At 33.7% G+C, this 13,056-nt stretch overlaps 1 protein-coding gene across 3 annotated transcripts in view; it reads right to left on the bottom strand.

Annotated features, from left to right (window-relative positions):
• The window catches only part of ctrip (E3 ubiquitin-protein ligase ctrip), a 111,237-nt gene that overhangs the window by 51,102 nt on the left and 47,079 nt on the right, over positions 1-13,056 (bottom strand). For all 3 annotated transcript variants that reach the window (XM_088243198.1, XM_088243200.1, XM_088243199.1), the window contains exon 2: positions 11,469-11,612. The gene's annotated coding sequence lies outside the window, so the exon portion shown is untranslated. The remainder of the gene's footprint in view (positions 1-11,468; positions 11,613-13,056) is intronic.

Raw genomic sequence — 13,056 nt, 5'->3', positions numbered from 1 at the left:
ACCCGCACGCACTTATTTCACTAACTGACCAGCGATTTCATCTTGACGGATTTCCTGTCATATCTGGCGGATTGGAGTGCTCTTAAAACGGGAAACATTTCGTATTTAACGGGATTTTGGAGATGACGGAATTCCTGGCGGATTGGAAGAAAAAATATAAAAAAAAGGCATTTCAAAATGACAAGGTGGCAACACTGTAACTGACTCACTTCACTTCAGTCAGTCTCGCATCTCGCACACTGCTCGCTGTCGTACATTCGCCGTGTTAAGTAAGCGTAGCGATTACGAGACTTTCGGTGGCATTTATTTATTATTGTTAAATGGTCCAGAGATAAGATTGCGTACCCCCATACATATATTCCCTTCGGGTCTGCGGACCACGGATTAAGAAACACCGCTCTAAACTATACTGTTTGCACATACTACAGTTTTAAACTTGAGGTGCTATATAAAGACATGTAAACAAAATAAAAAGCATAAATTTAAGCGCAATTTTATTATTTTACAAGAACACTACTACAGTTTTGGGAGAGCAATCCTCCCATCGACGGGTGATCCCGTTTCACGAGTTTTATATCACCCGTCGATGAGAGGAGTGCTCTCCTGAAGCTGTAGTAGTATTCTTGTAAAACAATAAAACTGTGTAACGCTGATAACAAAGTTCTATTTTCACAATAATTTATATTACGAAGTGAATGCCGATTCAATTAATTACTAATGTCTTTATCAACTGTTCGCAGTGAATATTTTCAGTATAAGATAGTCTATGTACGTAGCTGCCATTAATTTATTAATTGCACCTAGAAAAGTATTTTTTCTCAGCTCGGTTTTTACAAGGAATGGTCGACGGGTCAGTGTGGCGAGCGCATACATAATGACTGAAATAAATTATTTTAATTAAATTACAAATTTAAAAGCTTCAATTAAATTAACTTAACAATAGAATCACCATGTAAAGCGCCCTTGAGGTATTTTATTACGAAAATGGCGCTATATAAGTTATCCACAATAAATAGACTGTAATGTCGATTCCATGAATAATCTGAATTATTTTTAAATTTACAATCCAAGGGCATCGGTGTTTTTTGCATTTCAATTAATAAAATGAGAAACAGAACCATTTTCGAGATATATGGAAGTCAAGGGGCCTTACTCATAAACCTAGTATGAAATTATGCATAGGCGTAGTGGAAGAATAAAGATGTACAGTAAAAATTCTCATAAATCTCGGGGAAAGTTATACTCTGTATAGAGCTGAGATAGTGATTATGGAAACTTATTCCACACTTATACCTGGATCCAATGTGGTATGGTGCTGGAATAAACGGGCGATCTGTCACCTTTCACATTTGTTTGTAGAAAAATAATAATAATCACGGTTTATTAACAAAAATTACAATTTCTTTATCTACTACATGTTTAGAGTAATAGATTTCCCTGGATTATTTCTAGTCGGCATAACTAGGCAAGACCTGTTTTAAGGCAGACGTTTGTATGCAAAATAAACAATAACACCTGCTAGTTTATTTATTAAACAGTTATACGATATATAATTTTACTATTTATTGTTTAAGAGCGTATATTAGAAAATTTTCCGATTTTTCTTTTCCTAAACCCAGTTACCAAATTTATTTCATTGAATCCAGGTCGTGGTTTTGCAATGTTCGGGTAACATATTGAATACTTGGGGACCCAGAAACCTGAAATTTCTTTGTCCAAATTCAGAGTTTGCGGTAGACCCCAATCACAAATAACTATCGACGTGCTTAAATACATGTTAAGCATTTAAGCAATCACAATAAACAATAATGAACATGTTTAAGTTGTCGCACTCAACGCATGTGTAATCTGTACGTCAACGCTCGTGTAGGTTTTTTTTTTGTTTTCCTCGTAAATAAATACAGTTCACTGGCAAAAAATCGGCGTTTACTATAAAAAATAATACAATATATTGCATTTGCAAAATAGCAAAGAGTATCTAATCCAAAAAAGTTAAAATTAAATTACAATTACTATGGCGAATGCTTTTCTTGACATTTGGCTCGCCAACCGCCGGCTAAATGCAATGAATAGCATGATAAATAATAAATAAATAAAAAATAGCAGTTTTGGAATATTTTCCATATTTTCACGGGTGAAATTCAAATATGTGATCGCGCAGCAGGATTATATGACATAAAATGTAAATATTTTGACATATAATATTAGGTGTTCAAGGATGTTGTTCATTTTGATCGCGAATACGAATAACAACCGTGGTGAGAAATTGTTATCACGTCGCTTATTAGCATTATTATTCGATGGTTATTTGTGATTGAGCTACTGGTAGTGTGGAGTGATCCTTGGATCGGATAGAAATTAAAATGGAATGTATTTATATGGAATTTAAACAATTTAGAAAACACGCAATCTCTCCAGAGATTTTCGAGATACTAAATCCGATACGTAGACACTGTTGAAATGATGATATAAGATAATATTAATTACTTTATTGTGCCTTAATAAGAAAGTTTGTGCAGCTTCGAAACCGGTAGGTAATTAAATAAATATTAAGTGGTTAAAAACAAAAAAGGTTTCATATTTTATTTTTATTTAATTTACACAGCTTTCACACAAACTTCTGCTCTTGGTAATCTACGCTTATAATAGTCTGTGGAGTGTACCCTATAATGGTACGAAGCATCTGGATTCAGCAAGAGGTATTTGGTGGCGGCCACGCCCATCCTGAAGGCTGCCTAGTTGGCGGACCGCACTAGGTACACGGGACAACACGACACGACACCCATCCCCGTCAACATCCGATGGCAACAATGGAATAAACCTACAAATAATTATAAATGGCATGACTTAAGGTTTGTTATTCCGATACCGCTGATGCAACAACTTTTTCGTAACAATGCAGAGAAAAATCAAACAACTAAACCCATCCCCCAAGCACTATCCGTTCTATCATTACTACTAATCATCATCATAATCATTCCCCTTTCCGCACCCAGTGGTGCATAAAGTACTGTATTTGTAAACCAAATGCGACATATTTCGATCATCCGTTTCACGAGGGTAAAGCAATCAGTCCTACGCTTCAGGTGCCAGTCCAGGAACACTGAAATATTACAGTTTAAAAAATTTTTAAAATCAATATTTCACAACGACCGTGCCAGGAATCAAATCCGGGGCCCCGATTACAATGAGAAGTAAATAGAGTTATCTTCGACTGTCTATGAAGAAAAATCGATATTTGTGGACGAAAATGAGTATATTTGCATGAGAACATTTAAAGTATCTTCATCGGTAACCTATAATTGAACATGTTTAAATGAAAAAAATGTACGCATATTCTGCTTTTCATACAGAAAACTTAATGTTACATTGTAGATAAAATTGAGGATAAATTTATTTATTTATTTATATATGCGCCCAATGGGCATTTTTAAGAACATATTTATAAAAAGAAAATTATTATAAAGGAAAGTAGAAGGTCACAATGGCATATAGTAGACTTGGTGGGAGTGGAAGCGGGAGAGAGGTGTTTATAATTGAAATTGATTCAGTGATCGTCTGAAAGAAGACAACTTGTTATCAAAGAAATCAAGACTGGTATGTTTGTTTGCTGACCTAAGAATTCTGGGCATAGGGGAATGAAAACCGTAGTTAGTTCTATGGTTATCGGTATGAAAAAGTAAGTTTTGTCTGAGGTTTTTAGTTGGGATATTTAATTTTATTGAGCTCAGTAGTTCAGGCGCATCAAAGAGTGATATGAGAATTTTAAATAGGACTGGACTAGAAGGCCGGATAAATGTCAACTTCCCACTGTAATCAGGGCCCAGGACCTCGAGAATGGTAGGCGAAAGGCACTAACAACTGCACAGAGGCGGACTTATCTCTACTCGATTGCAGCCATCGAGTTGAAAACACTCGTCCAGGGTTCTAGGTCCGTATTCTAATGGGAAGTTCAAATTTATCTTCGATTTTATTTACAAGGGAAAATCAAGTTTTTCTGTATGAAAAATATAATACGTTCAATTCTAAACATGTTCAATGAGGAAATTCAGCCCTACGAGAAACTGGATACAAAAAAAAAAAACTTACGCGCGGCATGTTCCAAATTTGAAAGGTGGAAAACTACACGTATAAGAGGTCTGGCAGATGCCTGTGGTCCAAAGGACCAAATTTCAATTGTACCTGCTAGTTACAAGTAAAACTAAACTAAGAAAAATGCATTAACAGTCGGCGTTATTAATTACTAATATTATTACATAACATACATCAGCATATTCCTAGAATTATGAAAAAAAGGGAGTTGAGCACATCATTAGAATAAATCATTAGTATGTAATGACAAATAAACTGTTGATTTAAAAAATGTTTGATGTAAATTTTCATACAATGAGGGAGCTTAACAATAGGAAATTGGATATGAAAAATGTTTTCTTTCGCGCGATAAAAATTAGAGCATTAAATTGTGACAAAATTTCTTGAAAATAATAAAAAAAATATTTTAATAAAAACAAACTACTCTGAACGACGGCATGCGTTCATATGAATAAACCAATGATAAGAGTGTTGTGAAAGATTTCCGGTTTGTGGTAAGTCAACGGACCAATCAGCAGAACTGACCGAGAAGAAGCGGAAGAGAACTTGAGATGTCACACGGGGAATAATTTCAGAAAAACAAAACTTTCAAAAATCATAGCGCTGAAAATACGATACAATTTTTATTTTTTTTAATAATTTTTGGCTTAGTTTAAGGCTATTAAAAAAAAATTAAAAAACCACTGAACTTCCTCATTGAGATAAAATCAGTTTTGTATTTAAAAAAAAAAAGAATTCTTGTGATTTTTACCCAAATACTTAATTCAATTTTAGAGCCATATTAATAAAAATAATTGGCTGATTTATATAGCGCCATTTTTGTGAAAAATCACCTCAAGGGCGCTGTATACTTAAACTTCCATTCTAAATAAGCTAAACGGAAATTTTATATTTTCTGATGGTATGAAAAACTAAAGAAGTGAGATTTTAGTTGGGATCTGAACTGACTGGGACTGTCGATGATTCCTAAGTTTTAAGGCAATCGGTTCCAGGCAGAGGGGCCGGCAACGGCAAAAGCACAATCTCCGAATCTAGTGTTTGGGGAGCGCCGGATTTCGACAAGTTTTCTCTGCCTGAATCAAATATTAAATATTAATTGTAATTAGAAGATGGAAATCAAGGTATGGTTTGGGATTTATGGGATGCGAACCTATATATTTTATTAACATATTACAACAGAGATGAAGAACATTTTAGATAAGTTAATATAGAAGTCTAGGCATCTACAGGGCTTATGACCTGAGATTGGCTGGTTTAAGTGGCCACTCGACACACTGTATAACATTCACCATTCTGCCCACATTTGAACATCTATATATTTTGTATTGTTGATTTTATGATTCATTGTGAAACATTTGTAATAGCTGAATTCAACATTATATACAAAATCATATGATAACTATACAAACACTTGCATTTAATTAGTTATGCATTTATAATTAAGTTTTTTTTTTTTGTTATTGTTATATTAGTATAGAACTACTACAAATTATACTTTAAAACATAAAAAATCTCCATCTTAGAACAGGCTGAGCCATGTTAGATGGAGACTATCCTAACAGAGGACGGTCCGTAATCATTTTCTAATCCACTAGTTTTATATATATTAACTGGTATTAAATATGGATACTTATTTATGCAATAAATTTATTTAAAAAAATATAATTAGTCAACTGACTTAAGGTTTATCCAGAACAAAATGATAAGTAAGCTTTGAAATATTTAGCAGAAAACATAGTACACGGGCCAGCAGCTGTATCAACACCGCAAGCCAGTAATACAATGGCATAAGAACATAATATCCAGTTTGTAATTTATTCGAGCATACTTTACGGGTAGAAAAAAAATATATTGGCAAAATTTCAAAAGACCAGAAAATATACAACTGAATACCCAGATCAACACCTCGGTTTACAATCGCTGCAACAATCAAATCTGGATAAAAACAAATAAATGTAAATGCCTAGATTTCTATTTCCCTTCTTGTTTAAACGTGTCCTTATTAACATTATTGGCTTCCGAGGGAGTTGAATCCAGTTTTTGTCTACAAAAGTTTAGACAAACTCAAAAGTTTTGTTGATAGATCCATTTCGGCCAAGAAGCATAAAAAATTTTCGAATGTTTTCAGGCGTTGCTTAGTACATAGGTGAAATAATTCGGTAAGAATATCACCCGCATCAATTATGGTTTCAGCTCTTTAACTTCACAAAGATAAACAGATGAAAGAATTGAAGGAATATATATGTTCAAACAGGCAGAATGGTGAATGTTACACGGTGCGCAAAGTGGCCACTTAAACCAGCCAATGACAGGTCATAAGTAGGGATGTAATGATTCTGATACCGATATAATCAGCAGGCCGATACATCGGCATCGCCGATTATATACAGCCGATATTAAGAGTTTGAAAAGCTATAATACTTGTCCTTTCAACTGAGCTCAGTTGCCTCAGAGCGTCTGTTTTCAACTGCAGGTCTCGTACAAAATGATTTGCATAACAGATTGTCCGCTAATAATTTGAACAAACTTTGTTTTCTTAACAAAAATCTACAAAACTTAACTTTAATTATGGACTTTATCTTGTGTATCGGTTTACTTTACCACTTTGTGTAATTGAATGATAATTACTTTCTTAATTAGCGCTTTGATTGCTTGATAATATTCTTGATTATTCCATACAAATAAATGTTTTCTTCAAATTTTAATTTATCATTTTGGATTACAACCTTCTCAAGGTTCAGTCTCTAATAAATATAGGTAACTTTTATGCAGAATAAAGACAATTATTCATTATTTATTTGTTTTATTTTTTCTATTTCTATGTATAAAATATTCTTCATTTCTGTTGTAATATATTTGAAAAAAACAATATATGAATCGAGTACGCTCCAGATATAATAATAATAATTTTAGTTTGATAGACCTTTTTAGTATGATACGATTATTTTATATTCGCTTTCTCTCACTACTCTTTCCGTTTTCTCTTCCTTTTCCAATTTCCTCTTACTCCTGATGGACGTTATGTTTTATACTGTTCCCATGTGAAACCCGTAACTGGACTAGTTACCTTGGATGCGTGATGTTCTTCAGGGACTTCTCTCATTAAATATAGAGCGAAACCAACAATAGCAAATGTTAACACATTTCATGCGGGAAGGGTAGTTCTGCCTGCTCGCCCGACTGGTGCTGATAAGCAAGTGCTGATAAGTTTCTACCCTTCCCGCCTATCGGCGGGAAGGGTAGAAACTCCCCGGCTCCGTTTTAAAGGTGGGAAAGGTAGATCTACTCGATTATTAGGTCCGAGTATTTTGTGTCAATGCTCCTAATCACACACACACACACAACTGTTAAAAGTAAGATAAGAACACATACTTCCAAGATGATTTGTTAAGTCAATGAGTTTATAAATTATATCCGTCTTCTTTGAACACATTTTCATTTTATGATTGGTGGGCGGAATAGCGACATTTTAGAATGATATTTTTTCACAGTACGGATCGTTGTTCGTTTGTCGTTCTCCGAATGCAAATATGGACAAATACCTATGTATTTTATTGTCATAAATATATTTGACTTCTACTCTTATCAGATTATCATAAGCAGCATACGGTGAGTGTGTATTCAAAATTTCATTAAAAAATAAATGATATTTAAGGAGATACGAAGGATTTTTATAAAAGCAGTAATTGTTTAATTTTTTACTGATTTTAGTCTTCTGCGTTAAACCTGTTACATCGTAGTGAAGCCTGCGTAACATAAGTTAACATTTTTTTTTAATGTAGTCTTTTTTGGACAATGAAAGATTTAAGAAATCAACAAATAACACTGTTCTGGGCAACAAAAACCAAACATTAAAATTGATTTTCACATACTGAATTTAAAATTTAAGAAAAAAGATTTTTGCTTTATTTTTATTGATTTCACTTTTTTCCTTTTAATGTTATCTAGTTTTCTCGAAAGTTCAATCATCTGAATCTGTTAGTTTTATTTAAAAATATATTTATTCATCATAGAGGAGGAGGTCTCATATTTCATGTAAGAAAACGCAGAATAGTCTATTCTTTCTGTTTACCTTTACATGGTTAGTCAGATGGTTGAAATTTGTGTATAAAATGTTGAATGTTTGATTTTTCAAACAAGAATATAATTAATTACAAAGGTGAGGTGTTTATAATCACGGGTGGAGCTGTCAGAATGAGGAGATAACTAATATTCCCATAGAATGCAATCATTATTACTGCACGCCACTTCAACATGCAACCCAGGCAATTTCTCAAGGATAATGTATGTGTATCGATATGTATTTCAATAATAGCATTATAATTTAGAGAATTCATAATCAAACGATCTGTAACCAGATGCGCACTGTTTCTATGAATTGTTACATGCATGATCAAACTTACTTTAGTAGGATTTTTCTAAGAGCAGTAGCATGACATATCTACTTGGAGATGTGCTGACCTCCAAATTGAATCTGTGAAATGTCGATTTTAGTTTCGTAAATTGACTAATATTTCACGACTCGTGTAGGCTACACATATTTAATCATTTCTAAAACTAAATGCAACGCATTTTGATCATCCGTCGCATGAAGGTTAAATGATCTGTCTTACGCTTCAGATGCCAGTTCCGGGACAGTGAAGTATTGCTGCGAGTACAACCTTTAGTAAAACTAACTCGAGACTTGCGACAAACACATATTTAGGCGAGCAAAACGAAACAAATTTTAAAAGTTTTTTTTACACTGATTTCAAAACTAAATAAACAAGGAATTTAAACATAAACATATACATATACAATCTTGTGATGGATTAAAAATATGACGAAACACCTTTAAGTGGGCACGCCATTAAAATTATTTGAAAAAAAAAAATAGTAGATTCAGTAAGTTTTATAACATAATTGTTTACAATCACAATGTGAAACAGTAATTTAGAAAGTTTTACTGTTTGAATAATATCAAAGTTCCTAATGGCTAACTTTAGCAACCCAAAAATGTTTGATAATAATGTATCGTTTTTCAATCACATATATCAATAATATGCAGACTATAGAATAGCATTGAAAGCAAAGAGATTGACATTTTTGACATCAGATTATATGGGTTCAATAAATGTATAAAAAATGTATTTTAATTTCAATATAATTTTAACAATAAGTTAATTAATTTGTTTATTCATCACTTGTTACAATATATTCTCATTAAAAAAATAATTTTAAAAACATGTAATGTTATGTCTTTTTTTAACGTAAATATTTGTTTTTTAATATTATTATTTATTGTTAGTAAATCAAATGTATAAGTAAATCACTACCAATTCCATAATTAGAATTAATTAGTTCTGAACACAATTCAAATTAATACACTAACATTTTCACAAAAAATATACTATGGAGACTAATAAGAGATATAATATAGACTTAATACAAGGGCAAGGAATAATATTGTGAGGTAATTACTACAACTAGGTTACTTCAAAATCGGCATTTTTTTTCCACTAAAAACACATCTTTGTATCTTTCTCCATGAATGCTACAAATAGACGAGTCGTGCATTCAAATCATCTGATGCATGGCAACTTGTCTATTTGTAGCGGTTTTAATGATTAACTCAAAAATGCTGATTTTGAGGTAACCTAGTTGTAGTAATTACCCCACAATATTCCTTTTTTTAAACAACGTTTGGTCAAAAGCACTATAATTATTTATCTGTCAAATTGTTTCTACATGAAGGCAAGATGATCAGTCTTGCGCTTCAATCACCCGTCCAACTACTATGAAATATTGCAGTAACAAAAAAAAACTATTAAATCAATATTTTATGTTGACCTACCAGGGGTGCTATTCTGAATCACTCTCGTGGCTCAAGAAAACAGTTTTTCTCATGTATTTTGTATGTAAATACATGAGATAATACGGCCACGACAGCATTTGGAATACCACCCCTGGGGTTGTATCCTAAATGCAAAAGTGCGCTTAGAAAACACATTTTTAACGCATATTTAAGCACTAAATACACGCTAATAGGGCGATCTCTTCGCGCGCAATTCCATTCAGAATACCAGCCCAGGAATTGCTATTCAGAATAATGGCAAAGTAGTGCGGGGTGCAAACCTCGGGCCTCTGATCTGTGAATCCGCGACACTGGCCACGGTACCACAACCCGGTTTTAGCAAACCATCCCGTCGTTTCGTCGTAGGGGTAGGTAGAGAGGGTAGAACGCCATATCACTCTATATCTACGCATACAGACCTCGCTTCCTCTACATTCATACATCTTCTCATGCACGCACGCTGATGATTTCTACTCTTGACATGTCCATCTTCAAGTATTTAATGGACTTGATCGTGCCATGTCTTTCTCGATTTCTGCATCCGTCAACATTCGCAAGGTAGATCCTTTTAGGCATTTTTTCACTGTCCATTCGCTCTACATGTCCAAACCGACGCAGCACCCCTTTCTTGATTCTGTCAATAATAAATGCATTTCTCAGTCTTACATAGTTCACGGATCTCGACATTTGTGCACGTATCGTCCATCGTTTACCACACACTCATCCGAGGGATCGCATTTCGACAGCATTTAACCTACTTTCATCATTATTTTTCCAACTCCATACTTCGCTCACATACATCAGAGTTGGCACTAGAACTCCATTGTAAACTGCTAGTTTTGCCTCCTGCGAAAACATTTGTTTGCCAAAGTAGATTTCACTCACCCTCCTTTCAATATCTTTATCAGCCTTTACATCCCTAGTAAACATACTTCCCAGATACACTAATTCTTCTACCTGATTCCGAATATCTCCGTTCGCTCTGATCTCACATTCAGTTATATCTTCATCCCTTTCAAAAACCATCACTTTGGATTTATCAACATTCATCGTAGACTTTTGTTACCAAGAATCGCAGGTCTTCTTTGCTGCTAGCAAGAAGCATGGCATCATCAGCACACAGAAGAGAGTTAAGTTTTAATGGCGATGTTTGAATATATTTACTGCCAAATCCCATTTCAGAATAATCACGGTGGTGATATTTCATAAGCAGCGATGGATTACAGTTGACGGTATACATTCCCGATTTATTTGTTACTGCCTTAAAACAGTATTTATTATTTATTTATAACAAAAACCTCACAATAATCGGAATAATGAAACAGAACATGCTCTAGTGAACGTTTCTAGTATCTATATAGGTCTCCTTTTATGTGTATGTGGAATACCACAGTTATGCCCTTGATAAAATGAAAATTACTCTATTTATGTTACTCGGTTGATAAAAGGCAGTATCTGTGTGTGTGTGTGTGTGTGTGTGTGTGTTAGTAGGTGTGTGGTAGATATATGCTACGGATGCAATATGACGGGAGACAATACATACCTGTTGGAGACTCCTGTTCTGCTGTAGTACTCACACACACCACCGCACAGTCACAGGAGCAGTATTGCCACAAGATTATACGTATAGCACTTCTCACTATCACTTATTCCCCTCCAACCCTTCAGAGTCTTCAAGCGCCAACGTCTGTAATGAAAAATATAATTTTTGTTAAAAACAACAATACCACATGTCCGAATTTTTAAAGACAGGCTGGATCCCTAAGGAGTTGTAAAAATCTAAATTCATTGCAACATAGAGGGAAAACATTTTTGAGAAAGGAATATATGGAAGTCTAATGGTGAATTTTGGGTGTAAAGCGGTTACTTAAACCAGCCAATGACAGATCATAAACCCTGTAAATGCCTAGGTATCCGTATCCATTCTCAATTGCATTAAATTAAGAAGTGTTCATTCACTTATTTAACATGGTATGCTGGTTATTAACACACGACCATACTCGAAAATATTTTTTTCTAAACTTGCTGTTGCATCTGTATCAAAAGCGAATTGAACATTATTATCGTGATTAAACACTTTATTTAAACCTAAACATATCGATAGTACAGGCAATTCAATTTTTTTATTTAAAAAAATAACCTTAACTGTGCAAAATGAACTATAACAATCAAGCCACGAGACTCATTGACCATATCGAGTCTACCCAACACTGTTTTCTAAGAAAGGTGGCATGGTTGCTCGGATTGTAAAGGGGTAATAATTCCTATTTGGAAATAGAGCAATCTTTCAAACTGTCTTTATTGGAGAAATGTAGAACTGAGATGGAACTTATATGCATTTTTAAATGACTTAATGGTATGAGTGATGTCCCTTCTCTGTTGCAATCAATTTCTTTTTATGTTCCTAACCGTGTCACTATAAGTTAAAATCTGCTATTTATCAAATCTTCTAAGAGCAACTTTTCTTTTTAAGCCCCAATGTCCAGGAGGCAGCTTATTCTGTCACAATTTTTATTTGTAAGTTCGTTTGTTCATTATGTATCCATCTTATTCTAACGTAATCAAAATCGTATTTTGCACTCGTACAATACGACTGAATTAACAAAACAAATTAGCTACAGAATGAGTGCATTAGTCAATTCATCACACAACTTTGAATTCTTTGGTATAGATCTTCCGGCTTTTCGTAGATCTCTTCGCCATTAATGCAGTGTGGGATGAAGATTGATTGGCATGGGTTAGCTCGAAGTCTTATTGATCGTGTTTTTAAATATATATTGTATACCATTATTTTATTTCCCTTGTTTGTCTTTGCTACATAGTTTTATGTTATTTTTGTTCAGTTTCTCGTAACTTCATATAACTGTTGTAATTGACTAATGCTGTAATATAATAAATAAATAGAAATTGGTCTATACTATGCTTTTCTCCTTTAAATGCATACGCCGATTTATGTTAGTTTTATTTGGAAGGAAACCAGAGGATAAACAATAAATGTCTATTAACTTTATTGGCTTTCTTGAATGCACAATTCAATATTGAAGAAGTGTCGTAATTTATGACTATTTTTATTTGAAAATGTGAAAATAAAAATTCTAAAAACATGTTTTTATTCAGATACAATATGAATC

The sequence above is a fragment of the Micrasema longulum genome, unplaced genomic scaffold (assembly GCF_059751315.1).
Source record: "Micrasema longulum isolate JH-2025_06_02 unplaced genomic scaffold, ASM5975131v1 h1tg000194l, whole genome shotgun sequence".
NCBI lineage: Eukaryota > Metazoa > Arthropoda > Insecta > Trichoptera > Brachycentridae > Micrasema > Micrasema longulum.
The sequence above is the reverse complement of the archived record's forward strand: the minus strand, read 5'-3'. Positions and strand labels throughout refer to the sequence as shown.